General features: G+C 43.0%; 1 long non-coding RNA gene across 2 annotated transcripts in view; it reads right to left on the bottom strand.

Annotated features, from left to right (window-relative positions):
- The window catches only part of LOC112544469 (uncharacterized), an 86,209-nt gene that overhangs the window by 39,630 nt on the left and 32,174 nt on the right, over positions 1-14,405 (bottom strand). For both annotated transcript variants that reach the window (XR_012906687.1, XR_012906686.1), the window contains exon 3: positions 6,300-6,395. This is a non-coding gene — a long non-coding RNA (uncharacterized LOC112544469). The remainder of the gene's footprint in view (positions 1-6,299; positions 6,396-14,405) is intronic.

The raw sequence follows: 14,405 nt of genomic DNA, 5'->3' as shown, positions 1-14,405 counted from the left end.
ACCTACAAGATGTTTATAGTGTTGGAGCAACAGACTGAGAAAATGAGAGAATGAAAGAGAAAAGGAAAATAGAGGCCAATAATTATTTATTGAGTTTTGAGATCAAATAGTTTTGAAGAACAAAGATGACTAAGAAAATCACAAGCAGCTCATGCACAATTCACGAAGAAAAAATTTTGTGTCAAAAATCATTTTCCCAGCTATAATTACTGCTGGTCAGCTGGCCACTTCGAATAGTTCTTGACTGAACAGGTAGTAACATTCAAATGGGTATACATGATAAAAGCTTCCAAATTCTCAGCCTTATGCTTTCTATCCAAAGAATTAAAATATTGTTTTTGTTGTTTAGAAAATCTCATTATCAAGCAGGTACTAGGGCATTCTGCTTTTGTTTCTAAATAACAGTGTACATTTTTGTCTCTTCCCTGAATCTTGGTCAAGATTTTTCTGTTCATGGTTGAATGAATGGCACAGCTGAAAAATATCTGTGTTATTTTTCCCATGGTTTTAATGATGTCATTCAGGTAACCATTGATAAGTGAGACCTGCACTTGTATTCAGCGACAATAGTCTGAAGTCAAACCACAATAGTCAGAACTTCAGATGCCAGAAGCTAAACTATAGACAGAATCTTGAGAACAGAAAGTACAATCCATAGCGATGGATTTTGAAATACCGTTTTAAGTGAACTTTTTATAGCAGTCAAAATGATGTAACCATTTAATAAGTTGGGCATGCAGGATATTAGTTGCTCAAATGCTCAAGAATAAACCACAGAAACATTCATTTTTTACAGACACATAGAAGAGTTATGACTTGCCCAAGGTGATTCAGCTATGAGGGTAAGGACTAGATTTCAGACCTTCCACATCCCAGTCCTGTATGCTGACCATTAGGTCATGCTACTAATATCATAATGATAGTCTACTTTTCTTTTCTGTTAAACAAGTAAGTCATAACCTTGTTCCTGAAAGTAAAGAAGAGCTATTAAAAAGCACCGTCTCAAGTTCCAGGTGACAATTTTCCTTATTTCTTACTAGATGAGAGGAGTTACCAGAAGCAGCCTACAGTAGGAACAGCGCTTGCTGCTGTGAAGTTACACATTTAAGCCCAAAACCACAATGTACTATAAACTTTAGAAAGTCATGCGTTTCTTTCTGTTGCAAGCTGTTAAAAATATAACTGCAATGCAGAAAAATGACTATAAATGTTTGACCAAAGAGAAGCTTCCTTTTTAGTTAAACCTTCAGCATGGCAACTTTCTGAGAAGAATGAGAGCACATTTCACCCCCTTTGACCCCCTGTACTCAGATTTACAAAGGACAGTACACATTGTGCCTAAGTTTTTGGGAAATTAGTGTCATATCAGAGTGTACTAAAGGTCATGGCAGGGTTATGATATTTGACCAATAAGAAGCAATTATGCAAACCCCTCTGTGTCTCGCTTGCCTATTTCTCCCACAGTCATCAATGCACTTTTTCCCTACCTCTCCAAACCATGGAATGTCCTTCCTGAGCTATTCCCCTGTGCATCAGTGGCTATCACATTTGTTTGTTTAATTAATTGAACCAAAAAAGAAACCAAACCCTCAAATTTCCATTACTCTGTCATGCTTTGCACTAGACTTCAAGGAGTAAATTCCTAGCTCCCATCCTCTTCACCTCATTCCTGTTCTGTCTGAGGTGAGATGCTGGTGTGACCCATGCACACAAACCCAGAAGTCTTAGTTTACAGGATTGAGGCCTTAATTTATAAGCATCTTGGGGCAAGATTGAGAGTGCATTATAACTGGTAGGACTAAGCTGATTAACCTGGAAGGATGCCCCTCATCTTTGTCTGTTTTGTGAAGTGTCTGATGTGATGGCTGCCATCTTGACTGAAACAGACTAAACCAGAACTAAAAGCATGGGCAGCTATAATTTGAGCTAAAGAGCTCTGTAAGCAGTTGGTTCAATAGACTCACATCTGGAGAGGGCAGTGGAGGCATGTATTTTGCAGGGACTAGTGGGTTACAATAGAACACCTTTGGGTGCTATAAAATAATATTTAGAACTGAGTAAAATATTTCATAATAAATATCAGATGAAACTAAATACATTGAATACAGTTTACATTAACCAAGATCCTTTGTCAATTAAAAAGGTAAACAATTAACTCTGATTCTTAGTAATAAAATGAATAGTGGCAATAATTATCAATAAATGACTCCTGTGGGGTGCATTGTATTTTGCTTGTAGAAAATATATTTTGAGAAACTATTAATATTCATGAGCTTTGTAAGATTTTTTGGTCACACAATCGATGTTTAAACAAGCATAACTCAAAATAAGCTTTTAAAAAGCTTTTCTTGTTGGTTGATCAGATCGAAACCGCCACTGCTACCACTTCTGCTCTGTGGGACAGAGTGTGTTGATTTGTACAGGGACAAAAATGACTATCTCTTATCTCCATAAGATGCATGTGACCACCAGGACGGATACTGCAGCCAAGCAGGTGCAGCAGATTCCCCGATGCGTTATCAGTAGCCACGTACTGTCCTGTTTCCAGGAACACTCTTGTGATTAAGGAGATAAGAGCCCGCCAGTAACTTCTCCTATATGAAGGAGTCAGCAAAAGTGTCTTCATCACAATGGCTTTGTAATTGCATTAGTTTCAAAGAAGCCCACAGGAAATATAGATCTAATGCTATATTATGTTCTCTTTTCATCTTTGTGTCTGGTAAATTACATGGATAACAAAATGAATGTTACTAAATTAAGGCCACAGTCCAGAAAAGACTCATGTGAGCAGTACCACTGACCTCAATGAGCCTTCTTATGTGCAAAAAGCTACACCTGTTCATAAGTGTTAGAAGTATCAGTGTTCAAGTTTACATTGTGGTTAAAAGTATGCGGAGATGAGCATTAAATTTCAGGAAATACTATGCCAATGTCACACTGAGGCACATAATTATAATTTGAACCCTTTTAGCCTATGGCACGTCCAAAGTGGTGCTACAAGACTTTGCATTTTAAATGGTTTAACATACATATCATCAACCCTGTTCTTTTGAACATACTCCCAGTGCTTTATCTGGTCCAATTTGAAACAACCAAATGATTTTTTTTAAGAATAATAATCTCTCTATCAAAAACAAGCAAACAAAAACTACTCAGGGGGTAGCTGTGTTAGTCTGTAATTTTAAAAACAACAAGTATTCCTGTGTCACCTTAGAGACTAACAATATATAGTATTACTAGGAGCTGTGCTCACCAACCCGCTCCCTATCTATCTGCTGCAGCCAGATTGTGGCCTCCTCTCCTACCTGTGCCACTGCAGGAGGGAGGCTGCCCCTAGCCCTTCCTATGGCCAGATGGGGGCTGGACCTTGGGGCCTGCCCCAGGATCAGGGCCAGGAGCAGATTGCTGTGGTCAGATGGGGGCTGGGCCCCAATTGGCCAGGGTGTCTGGACAGGGAGAAGGGTCAGAAGCAGGCTGGGGACAGGGTGTCTGGCCAGGAGGGAGGTTGCAGGAGTGGGGTGGGGGCAGGCACAGAGCCTTGGGGCTTTCTCCTCCTACTCCCCAGGAAGCCAGCACTGGTGCTCTAATCTTGCGGGAAGGGAGGGCATGAGGCTGGAGCGCCAGGCAGGTGAGGCAGGTGGCGGCGGTTAGCGTTAAGGCCCTGGACCTGGAAGCAGAAGTGGCAGCTGGAAGTGGCTGTCGTCTAGCTCTCCTGCAGAGGAGCTGGGGGTCACTGGGGAGCCCAGGGCGTCCCTGAGAAGGGACTGGGGGGAACCCTGAGCCAGGGCTGCCGCTTCCCCTTCTGAGTCTGAGGATCCAGGGGGTTGGGGCGATGCAGAGTGATGTGATGACGTCACTCAGTTATCCTACAGGAAAATTTGTTTTATAAATAGAGAGAGATGAGCTTTTGTGGGCAAAACCCACTTCATCAGATGATGAGCTGGAGAGGAATAATAGAAACCCAGTATTTATAACAGAAAAAGAAGGGAAAAAAGGTGTGAATTGTAGAACAGGTGATAATGAGCCTAATTAAGTGGACTGAAAGTGTCCCATATTTAGCTTTTGATGTAAAAACAAGGAAGCCAGTCTTCCCTGCATTTAACACCATATTTTTACATCAAAAGCTAAGAAGTCCCCTTCAGAATCACCACCTACCTCCTCATCCTCCTCTAAATAAACCTTCCTTTTTTCAGACACCAGCATTCAAGGCTAAAAAAACCTATTTCTACTATTTTTCATTGCAAATATACAGTAGTTCAGCTACATAATGGGATAACAGGGCTTTGCTGGGCTAGCTGGAAACCTAACTACCACTTAGAATATTATATTACAGTGAGTTGTAGCTCATGAAAGCTTATGGCCTAATACCCTAATTAAATTTGGCTATGTCTACACTACAATGATCTATTGGAAAAAGGCACACAACTGGTGCTCTGCAACTTGCGTACCTTTTTCCGATAGTTTTTTCAGAAAAGGCTTTTCCTAAATTCTACACTGGGCCAAATTTTGGAAAAGCCTATTCTTTTGGAAGAGCCCCTCTGTCGACAAAGAGCATCTAGACTACATCCAGTTCTGTCAACAAAGCAAGCCGCTTTGTCGACATGACAGTGTAGATGCAATAACGCCTTCTGTCAACAGAACTCTGCTGACAAAAGGCGTTATTCTTCATAGAATGAGGTTTACAGCCATCGCCAAAACTGTCGACGTTATGCAGTGTAGACGCAGGTATAGTTTTGTCAACAAAAGTCCAATTTTGTCGACAAAACCCTGTAGTCTAGACACACCCCTAGGCTACGTCTACATTGGCCCCTTTTCCGGAAGGGGCATGGTAATTTTTGAAATCGCAATAGGGAAATGCGCGGGGGATTTAAATATCCCCCGCGGCATTTAAATAAAAATGTCCGCTGCTTTTTTCCGGCTTTTAGAAAAGCCAGAAAAGAGCGTCTACACTGGCCCCGATCCTCCGGAAAAAAAGCCCTTTTCCGGAGGATCTTATTCCTACTTTGAAGTAGGAATAAGATCCTCCGGAAAAGGGCGCTTTTTCCGGAGGATCGGAGCCAGTGTAGACGCTCTTTTCCGGCTTTTCTAAAAGCCGGAAAAGAGCGGCGGACATTTTTATTTAAATGCCGCGGGGGATATTTAAATCCCTCGCGGATTTCCCTATTGCGATCTCTGAAATTAACATGCCCCTTCCGGAAAAGGGGCCAATGTAGACGAGCCCCTAGTGTTTACAGACAGCAAATATAATGGATTTGAACCTAGGCAAACTGAGAAATGTTCAGAATTTGCAAAAACATTCAGATATTGGCTTTTTGCAGGATTCAAATAGCTCAATTTCAGATATTGGGTGATTCATATTTTACAACTTTGAATTTGTTTTACCTGCAGAAAAAAAGTGTCATTTAAGGTTTGGAAATATTCAGGTCAGGAGATAGCAGTGTAATTGCAAATTCAAACAGTACTAGGGACAAATTCTAACCTCATTTAACCCCAAGTAACTTTAGTGAAATCCTGGTAACTGAGGGCAGAATTTAATCTTTAGATTTAGAGTTGCCCTTCACCCATGAACATGAAATACTGCATCTGACAAGTCTATAATTAGTTTAAACAAAAACAATGTACATTTCTATTATTAACAATATTGCAAAAAAGTCTTAAGACTCTGGCTAGAAAATCAGAGTGAAGTTACAGTTTAGAGACAGTCATTGCTATAAAGCTTATGACCTAGTTACCAAATGTACATACAAACAAAAAACTAGCCAGACAGAGATATTCTCCTAGGAACAATCATGATTTGCAAAATTTTTGGGGCTTGCAGCCAACCAATAAGGATTATGGAATAAAAAATGTGTCTTGCCATGCCAGCTCGTTATTCAGTGCCCTTTCTTTGCAGGCATAGAGCTTGGCTTGCATACTTGTCTCTACCAGGAGGGAGTCATCCATGTTGCATCCTTTCCAATAAATAGAGCTGACTCTAAGGCTCTAGCTGTTAGGGAAGGATTTTGCTGAAAAATCATTGCCAGCACTGAATGTTTTGACACAATTTATTTGACAACTTTTCAAAATGCCAAAGTTCTACTCATTCTTTTGTAACATTTGGGTGCAGTTTTTCATCTCTGTCTGATCCCTATCATTTGTGATAATCTAGAGATGATGTTTAAACTATAGTAATAAGTCGGTAAGTGTTGCTAGAAGGACTTTGAACATACTAAATTAATTATGACCATTTATATTTCCTTTGTCCTGTTTGCTTTTTCCATTGAGACATGACAGATCCCTATCAGAGACTTGGTGATTACCTCAGTGTGTCCTTGTATTTCTCGCATTCTTCTGCAGTTGTCCAGTCTCCTGATTTGTCTGCAATCAGCCACCATAAAGGTCCAAGAATGAAATTCCTAAATCAATCAAAGAAATAACTGTTGAACAATACAAGGTTGTATGTCCTGCTACTAAGGCTGCGAATAGTTAACTGGTTGATCTGACGCCTGCTGTGCTCAGGGGCGGTTCTCGCCTGGCCGTGGTGGATAGGTAGGGGGGCACTCTCATTTAAGCGGTTAACCAGTTAAATATAATATTTAACTGGTGAACTGATTAAATAGGGATTTTTCATCCCTACCTAGTACATGAGTGAGCATGTGATTTCAAAAGCTTCTACTCTTAAATAGGGTCTGCTGCAAAGCCCAATGAATTTAACTGGAGTATATCTAAATACACATTATAATCATCCTTATTTTATAGACAGGTGAATTGAACCAGAGAAGTTAAGGTCAAGTTTTTTCAGTAGCAAGCACTGATTTTGCATGCCTCCATTTTTGATGCTCAACTTGAGAAATCTTGGGCTTGATTTTCAGAGGTGCCAGTCAGCTGCAGTCCCATCAGTTTTGGCTGATACTATAAATTCTCAGCAACTCTGAGACACACAGGGCCTGCTTTTCAATCTGTGCACACAAAATAAGCAGACACTTTTGAAAAAGTAAGCCTCAATGACTCGACACAGAGCAATGAAATGGCATGACGAAGGTTAGAACTCAGGAGTTCCAGGCTTCCAGATCAATCCGCTAGACCATGCTTCCTCTGTAACAAATGTATTGGAACATCTAAGTAAAGCACTGTAAGGAGGACTTTTTTTTTTTGTTTCATCCCTTATTTCAACCTACACTTACTCAAAGTGTCTTGTAATTGATTTACATGAAAACTTATGCGCAAGCCAACAATCACCAATTTACTGTTGCTCTCTATTCAAGCAGTGGCAGAGACTTTTATTCACCATTTTGTTCAGACACTATGTCATGATAAGGCAGACAGAGGCAACGAGACAGGCATGATACCAAGTAGCAAGCGATAACCATGTGAAAGTTCTCAGACAGTTTTGACTAACTCATGTGATGTCCTCTCCCCCCACCCAGAGCAGAGGGTGGAATGACCGAACCTAAATATAGAGCAGTAGCTGATTCAAATCTGAATTCTGCTCAGCCAGAAATGTGGGGAAGGAGCTAATTACAAACTGGTGAATATTCTCACTTGTTACGAACTTCTATGTTACTAGGATATACCAGTGATGAGCATATTGTAGGAATATAGATATTGTTGGTAGATTATGTGTATAGTATGCAGTGACATGCTATAAATACAGCAGGGTATTTTTTAAATGTAATAATGGTGACGTTTCTGTGTACTTAGGACCAGATCCTCCCTCACTGTTGAAAGTCATGTGTAAGAAGCAAAGCAGTGCTTGAAATAGATATGAGCTACAACCACAAGACAGTACAGAGTAGGCAGGGGAAAGGAATATAGGACACATTTTGAAAAGAGAAACTCATGCCCTTGCATGTGCACTGTAGCCTAGACACTAGATGGCTGAGGCTCTGACCAGGGTCTCTCGTGGACGGACAATGGGGTTGTGGTAGACCATGGGCATACTTGGAAGCTGGCCTGCTTTCCTGAGTGCACTCTTGGGTACTACATAGGAGTCCTTTCTTAATGCTGTGCCACTGGGTTGGGAATGCGCAGAGAGAGAGGTTCGCTGTTTTCTTCTCCTGAGGCTATTACCTGCTAGTCAGCCTGTTACATTCTGCTCACGCCACTGAGACTATGACTCTTCTACAGTTCCTAGTTAGGGTCAGGTGGTAGAGATTCATGGAGCGATGACATAGGGGCGCACATGGCTTCATAATACTATATGGTATTTTTTCTATACATTTAACTAAAGCTGTTAATAGCAATTAAAACTTTCCACTAATTTGCTGTCTGGAACTTTTTTTGGCTAGGGGAGTCCTATGAACCCACGGAGTCTATCCATTTATAAGGACGGGTTAAGTCCTTGTGAGAGAGGCTGTGTCAGATATTACATTGACACGTTAGCTTGGGGGAAAAGTCAGAGGATGCCCTTGTAGTTTTCACATAGTCTAAAACAGAAACATCCACTTTTTGCCCAGCTAGTAAGATATACATACAACTTACAATATTAAGCCTCCAAGTGCATGTCTTCTTTTTTCACTGGGTTGTGTCTTACTTGCATTATGTAAAAACTTCAGGTTCCAGTCTTCTTATACTTGTGTAAAATATCTCGCATGCCTACAGTGCAATATAATCCTCCTCCTCATCAATAATCGAGAGCACAGCAGTTGCAAGTTCTACTTTGGCTGTCCCAAGTCTCAGAAAAATAAAATAAGGGAAGTCAAATACTGATTCATTGCATTGCACAGCAGCGGTATCTCAACTCCTGTCTGAAATAGCTTGCATACCTGCCTACACCAGAAAGCTATCAATAAATGTGTTTTCTGGCTCTGCATTTATCTGTGGCTTGCACGCCATGCAGTGGAGTACGGCAAGCTATGTACCCAGTGAAGGATCAGAAAGAAAAGTGAGACTAAAAGAAAGGAGATGAAATTTGGGATGGGTGGGTGGAGATGGGGGATGGGATTGAAGGCACTCAACATCTCTTAAAAGAGAGTTTCAGCAGTCATTTTGGCCATACAGTATGAACACATCCCCTTTCTCATATGCCCAGGCAGTGCAATAGGCAGTAACTTGTATAGACTCAGAGCAGGCCAAAGAATCTTTCAAACATGTTACACCATGTGATGCTGAAGTTCTCAGTATGACGTGTTATGTGCTCTAGTTTGTCTTTGCTTGCTTCCAATATCCAGTTCTCCTTCCTGTTGTTATGGGGATTGTTGGATATGCACATTTTCACGTTTCTCCTCAGCAGAATTTTCCATACAAATCCCAATTTTACAGCTCTCTTGTGTTTTCCAACATGAGAAATGATGTTCTTGCCAGTTTGATCCATGTGAACATAAGCTTAAGCAGAGGCTGGGAGAGAATTAATAATCCCTGTGCACATTTCTTGAGAAGGAATTCTGTTTTTTCAAAACTACGATGGGGTGAGAATAATTTTTCTCTCAATCTACATCTTGGATTATACATTAGCTACACAGAGGACATGAAGTATTACTAAGCATATCTAGAGATTTCTTTCTTCCATTTCCCATCATTTCTAAATCCTTTGTGTTTTTTCCCTTTCAGCTTTAAACAACATTTACAGGCTGTTTTATTTTAAGCCTAAATCAATCCATTGTAGCTCCTTTGCTGGCGACAAGATGATCTTCCTTCCTCCTGCTGCACTAAAAATATTTCTAGATGCAGCCTTCCCTGTGATCATGCCAACAGAAGTTGACTGAACATAAACTGAATCAACATAGTGGGATGAGTGCAGAATAACACCATATCATTGTTGTTACATGATACAAAATCAGTAGCTCCATTAGAAGCACTATTAATTAATTACTCACTGAACTCTGCATTATAGCTTGACAATTGTGCAATGAACAACTACACCGCTACAGGTCCTGCTTAGCAATGAGTAAGTACTCTAGCAAATGCTTTCAAAGTTTATCAGGTTTTCTCTTTCTTCCCCATCCACCATAGGTGCTAGAAGTAGAAGAGCTGCTATGTCCCTATCTTGAAGTGGTTTCCATGATACATAAGATTTACATTTTGGTTCAGTGGCTCTCAGCACCCCAGTATAACAAATGTCCAAGCCTGTTAGTCCTCCACTGTTTTACTTCTTCAATACACCTTTGATTTCCAAGTCTTTACTGATGGATTCTGGACATTCATTTTGCTGTTCAATTTCCATTTTTGTTTTTATGATTCTGGTGCTAAATGGAACATTTAATTTAGTACAGGTTGAACCTCTCTAGTCCAGCACCCTTGGGACTTGACTGATGCTGAACCAGAGTTTGCCTGACCATAGGAGGTCAATATTGTCTAGAAGCATTACCAACACTTCCACTGCTTCCTGCAATATTAGAAGACAGTTAGGGATAAAATAGAGCTAAATATCAGCATAGATCACCGAGAACCAGGACTGATAGGTGCACACAAACTTTATGAGACTGCAGGAAACTTGGCCACACCCATGATAAGTGGATAAATTATGAGGGACCATGGATGTTGCCAGACCAGAATGTGCCGGAGAAGAGAGGTTTAGCCTGTGTTCTATGTTTTATGTATTTTTTCATGTATTTTCACAACAGATAACTCAGACTGCTGCCAGAGGGTTCTTAAGGTCACTTCCCAAATGCTATGAAGCTTTCAAGAGCCAACATTCCATCTGCTTCTTAAAAGGGCAGTATTCAGAATGTTTTTTTCTTTCTCAACATTTATTTTTTTACAATTTTGACTACTTCATAAAGATTCCCATACAGAGGGCAGGGGCTACATATGTTTGTTGTGGTTCGCCACAATGTACAAGGAAAGAGCAAAACAGCCAATCATGCTGAAAAAGCAAGGAGTATAACAGTAGTATTTTGGAATCTTTTGGAGATCCAAGACAATTAATATGTGTATTAAACTTTGTATTGGTTACATTAGTATTAAAATACAGTATGCAAACTGGAAAAATATGTCATTGCTTAAAAACTGTGACATGCATATTGCTGTTCCTTTTTTGTGTGGTTTTTATCCTCTTTACTGTTCTTTCACTCTGGTCTGTGGAAGTAAACCTCAAATAGAGGTGAGTCTGAGGACTTGTCTCCACTACGTAGTGGATAGTGGATCAACACTGCAGCAATTGACAGATGTCGATTTATCGTGTCTGCTTAAGCGTGATAAATCAATCTCTGAGCACTCTCCCATTGACTCCGGTACTCCACCAGAATGAGAAAAGTAGCTGGAGTCAACAGAAGAGCAGCCCCCTGCCAATCTTACCACACAGAAGACACTGTGTAAATATATAGACTTCAACCTTTTCTAGTGTAGGCAAGGCTTCATGAAGGTTTGACCGTACAGAGGGTTATAGGAACAGCTAGTCCTGAATAGCCATCTGTGACTGCTGTTATTTAGGAACTCACTGGATGAAGATAAAAAGCAACAAGACATCTTTATTCAATAAGGGTGTCCCCATATGGAGTTATTCAGGAATAGCTGTTCCTGAATAACTCCCTGCATAGATAAGCCATTAGTTGCACAGTTAGGGTTTGGAATCGGATCTTGAATCTGGACTTACCAACTTTGGAGGTATTTGGATTATTTATAAATGTTTATTTGTTTTGCACCTCTCCCTGGCTCAGGACTTTTTACCCATTGCATATCAATCTTTACACAGTTCATAGCCTTCAATACAATGATTAAATTCACACAATATCATCAACACTAACTAACCCTATACAAACCAGAATCATACTGAGATTCACTACCTATTCACTTGGGGTATGTCTACACTACAGCGTTATTTCAAATTAACTTATTTCAAATTAGTTAATTCAAAATAAGCTAATTCGAAATAACACATCTAGACCCAAAAACTAATTCGAATTAGCGTTTTGCTAATTTGAATTAGCGCATCCACACTGATTGGACGCTGGGTCACATTTAAGGCCAGCTGAAACCGGTTCCAGAATGGGCATAAAGTCAGTAGTTGCTTGGTGTGGCTGCTGTATGAGGCTATCTGAGGCTTCTGCTTAAAGAGACCCCCCTGGACAGCCGGTTCTCAGCTTTTCTGCTTGCTTGCCTACCTCGCCGAGGGACAGCAAAGCATTTTCCTCTCTGCCTGTCTGTTTCAGTCATTCTCATTGGGGATACCACAGCAGTTGGCACAATGGAGCCAGAGCTGCCTCTGGGCATTCTGGTGCAGTTTTTGGATTTGTTGCTACAAGCCTGGCAGCAATGGCTGGAGGCTGCCTGGCACCATCTGGTGCACGTCAGCTCCCTGCCCCTCCCCCGGCCTCCCTGGGGGCCATGGAGGTGCCACAGCAGTGCCCGGATGCCAGCGTGCCCCGCCGCATCTGGCGTCTGGACACCAGCAGCGACTGGTGGGACCGCATCGTCCTGGAGCACTGGGGGGACCAACAGTGGACCCAGAACTTCAGGATGAAGAAGGACACCTTCCTGGAGCTCTGTGAGTGGCTCGCCCCTGCTCTGTGGTGATGGGACACTTGCATGAGGCCTGCCATTCCCCTCCACAAGCGGGTGGCCATCGCCCTATGGACACTCTTCACGCTGGACAGCTACCGATCTGTCGGGAACCAGTTTGGCGTGGGGAAATCCACCATCGGAGCAGTGCTCATGGAGGTACGGCACTCACCGGCCACTGGGCTGGCGGGGGGGAGGGAGAGCTGCAAGGAGGGAATGGGCTGCCCCAGGGAAAACAGGGGGGAGGAGGTGAAAGTGCCCTGCATGGGAGGGTTTGGTCTGTCCCAGCCGTACTACACTGTCCGCGGTGGCCAGGATTGCAGCGGGGGTTGCTTCTGGGAGTGGGGCATGGGGCAGTGCCAGGAAACGAACACTCCCAGCCACCCGGGCACCCCAGTGATTCTCGGTTTTGTGTGTCTCTCTGCGGGTGGTCAAGGCCATCATCAGGGTGCTGCTCCTCAGGGTTGCCCGCCTCACCAACCTGGATACAGTCATCCAGGAGTTCGGCGCCCTCAGCTTCCCCAACTGTGTGGGGGAGGGGGAGATCAATGGGACACACATTCCCATCCGTGCCCCGGACCACCAGGCCTCCCTGTATATCAACAGGAAGGGCTACTTCTCCATGTTCCTGCAGGCCGTGCCTGACCACTGGGGCCAGTTCACAGACATCAGTGTGGGCTGGTCCAGCAAGGCACATGATGCATGGGTGTTCCGCAACTCCTCCATGTGCCAGAGGCTGCACGCTGGGACCTTCTTCCCCGACCGCCACATCAGGGTTAGGGACGTGGACATGCCAGTATGCCTGGTGGGGGATGCGGCCTACCCCCTACAGCCCTGGCTGATGAAACCGTACACGAGGCACCTCAACCCCTCCAGGCAGGCCTTTAATGCCAGGCTCACCAGGGCCCACATTGTGGAGGGGGCCTTCAGATGCCTGAAAGCCTGCTTCAGATGCCTCCTCACCCACCTCGACCTCGCCAAGCACAATGTTCCTCCTGTGGTGGCAGCATGTTGTGTGCTGCACAATTTATGTGAGAGGAAGGGGTAGGCTTTCCTGCCAGCCTGGATGGCTGAGGCGGAACACTTGGCTGGCCTGTACGTGCAGCCCCACACTGATGCTGTCTGGGAGGCCCAGCGGATCCAGGAAGCCCTGCAGGAGTGCTTCCAGGTGAAGGAGGACCAAACTCTCCCTGGCATGCCCCCCTGGGGCCTTCTTCCACCCTCACCTCCTTCCCCTTTCCCCTCCCTAACCCCCCTTCCTAATGTAAAATAAAAACACCCGTTTTGCCAACAAATATGTCTGTTTATTTCACAGAACTGAGGTGGGAGAAGGAGGAATGAGGGTGGGAGAGGAGAGGGGGAAATGCTGGCTGAATGCTGGCAGGCTGGCAACTGGCACAGGCACTGTGGCCAGAGTCTGCCTCTTTAAGGGCTCTGGGGCAGGGAGAGGGGCAGAAGAGTTTCCCTGGTTTGGTCCAGAGTGGCCACCAGGGGAACCTGGGAAGGGCTAGCCTCCAGCTAGTTTGAATTAAGTGGCTACACAGCACATAATTTGAACTACTTAATTTGAATTGGGCATTATTCCTCGTAGAAGGAGGTTTACCAAGTTCGAATTAAGCGCTCCGCTAGTTAGATTTAAATTCAAACTAGCAGTTTGTATGTATAACCGCTATTAAAGTTAATTCGAACTAATGGCTGTTAGTTCGAATTAACTTTGTAATGTAGACATACCCTTGTTGACTCCTTTTCTGCATATAATATTTTGGGGAGAGTGGTGAGCTGATTACCGGGTTGGCTGGAGCTAGGAAACCTGAGTGCTAATTAGAAGCCTTCTGTGGCACTGGACAATTTGCTTAAACCTGTGTTACTTATTTGTTGTTATCATTTATTGTTTATTGTGAGGCAATGCCCAAATGACTCAATCATGAGCAGGCCCCCATTGTACTTTTACACACACACTTGTGTGTGCACCAGTCCATGCTCTTAGC

This window comes from Pelodiscus sinensis, chromosome 12 (genome assembly GCF_049634645.1).
Source record: "Pelodiscus sinensis isolate JC-2024 chromosome 12, ASM4963464v1, whole genome shotgun sequence".
Taxonomy (NCBI): Eukaryota; Metazoa; Chordata; order Testudines; family Trionychidae; genus Pelodiscus; species Pelodiscus sinensis.
Note: the sequence above shows the minus strand (reverse complement) of the source record. Positions and strands in the feature narration are given on the sequence as shown.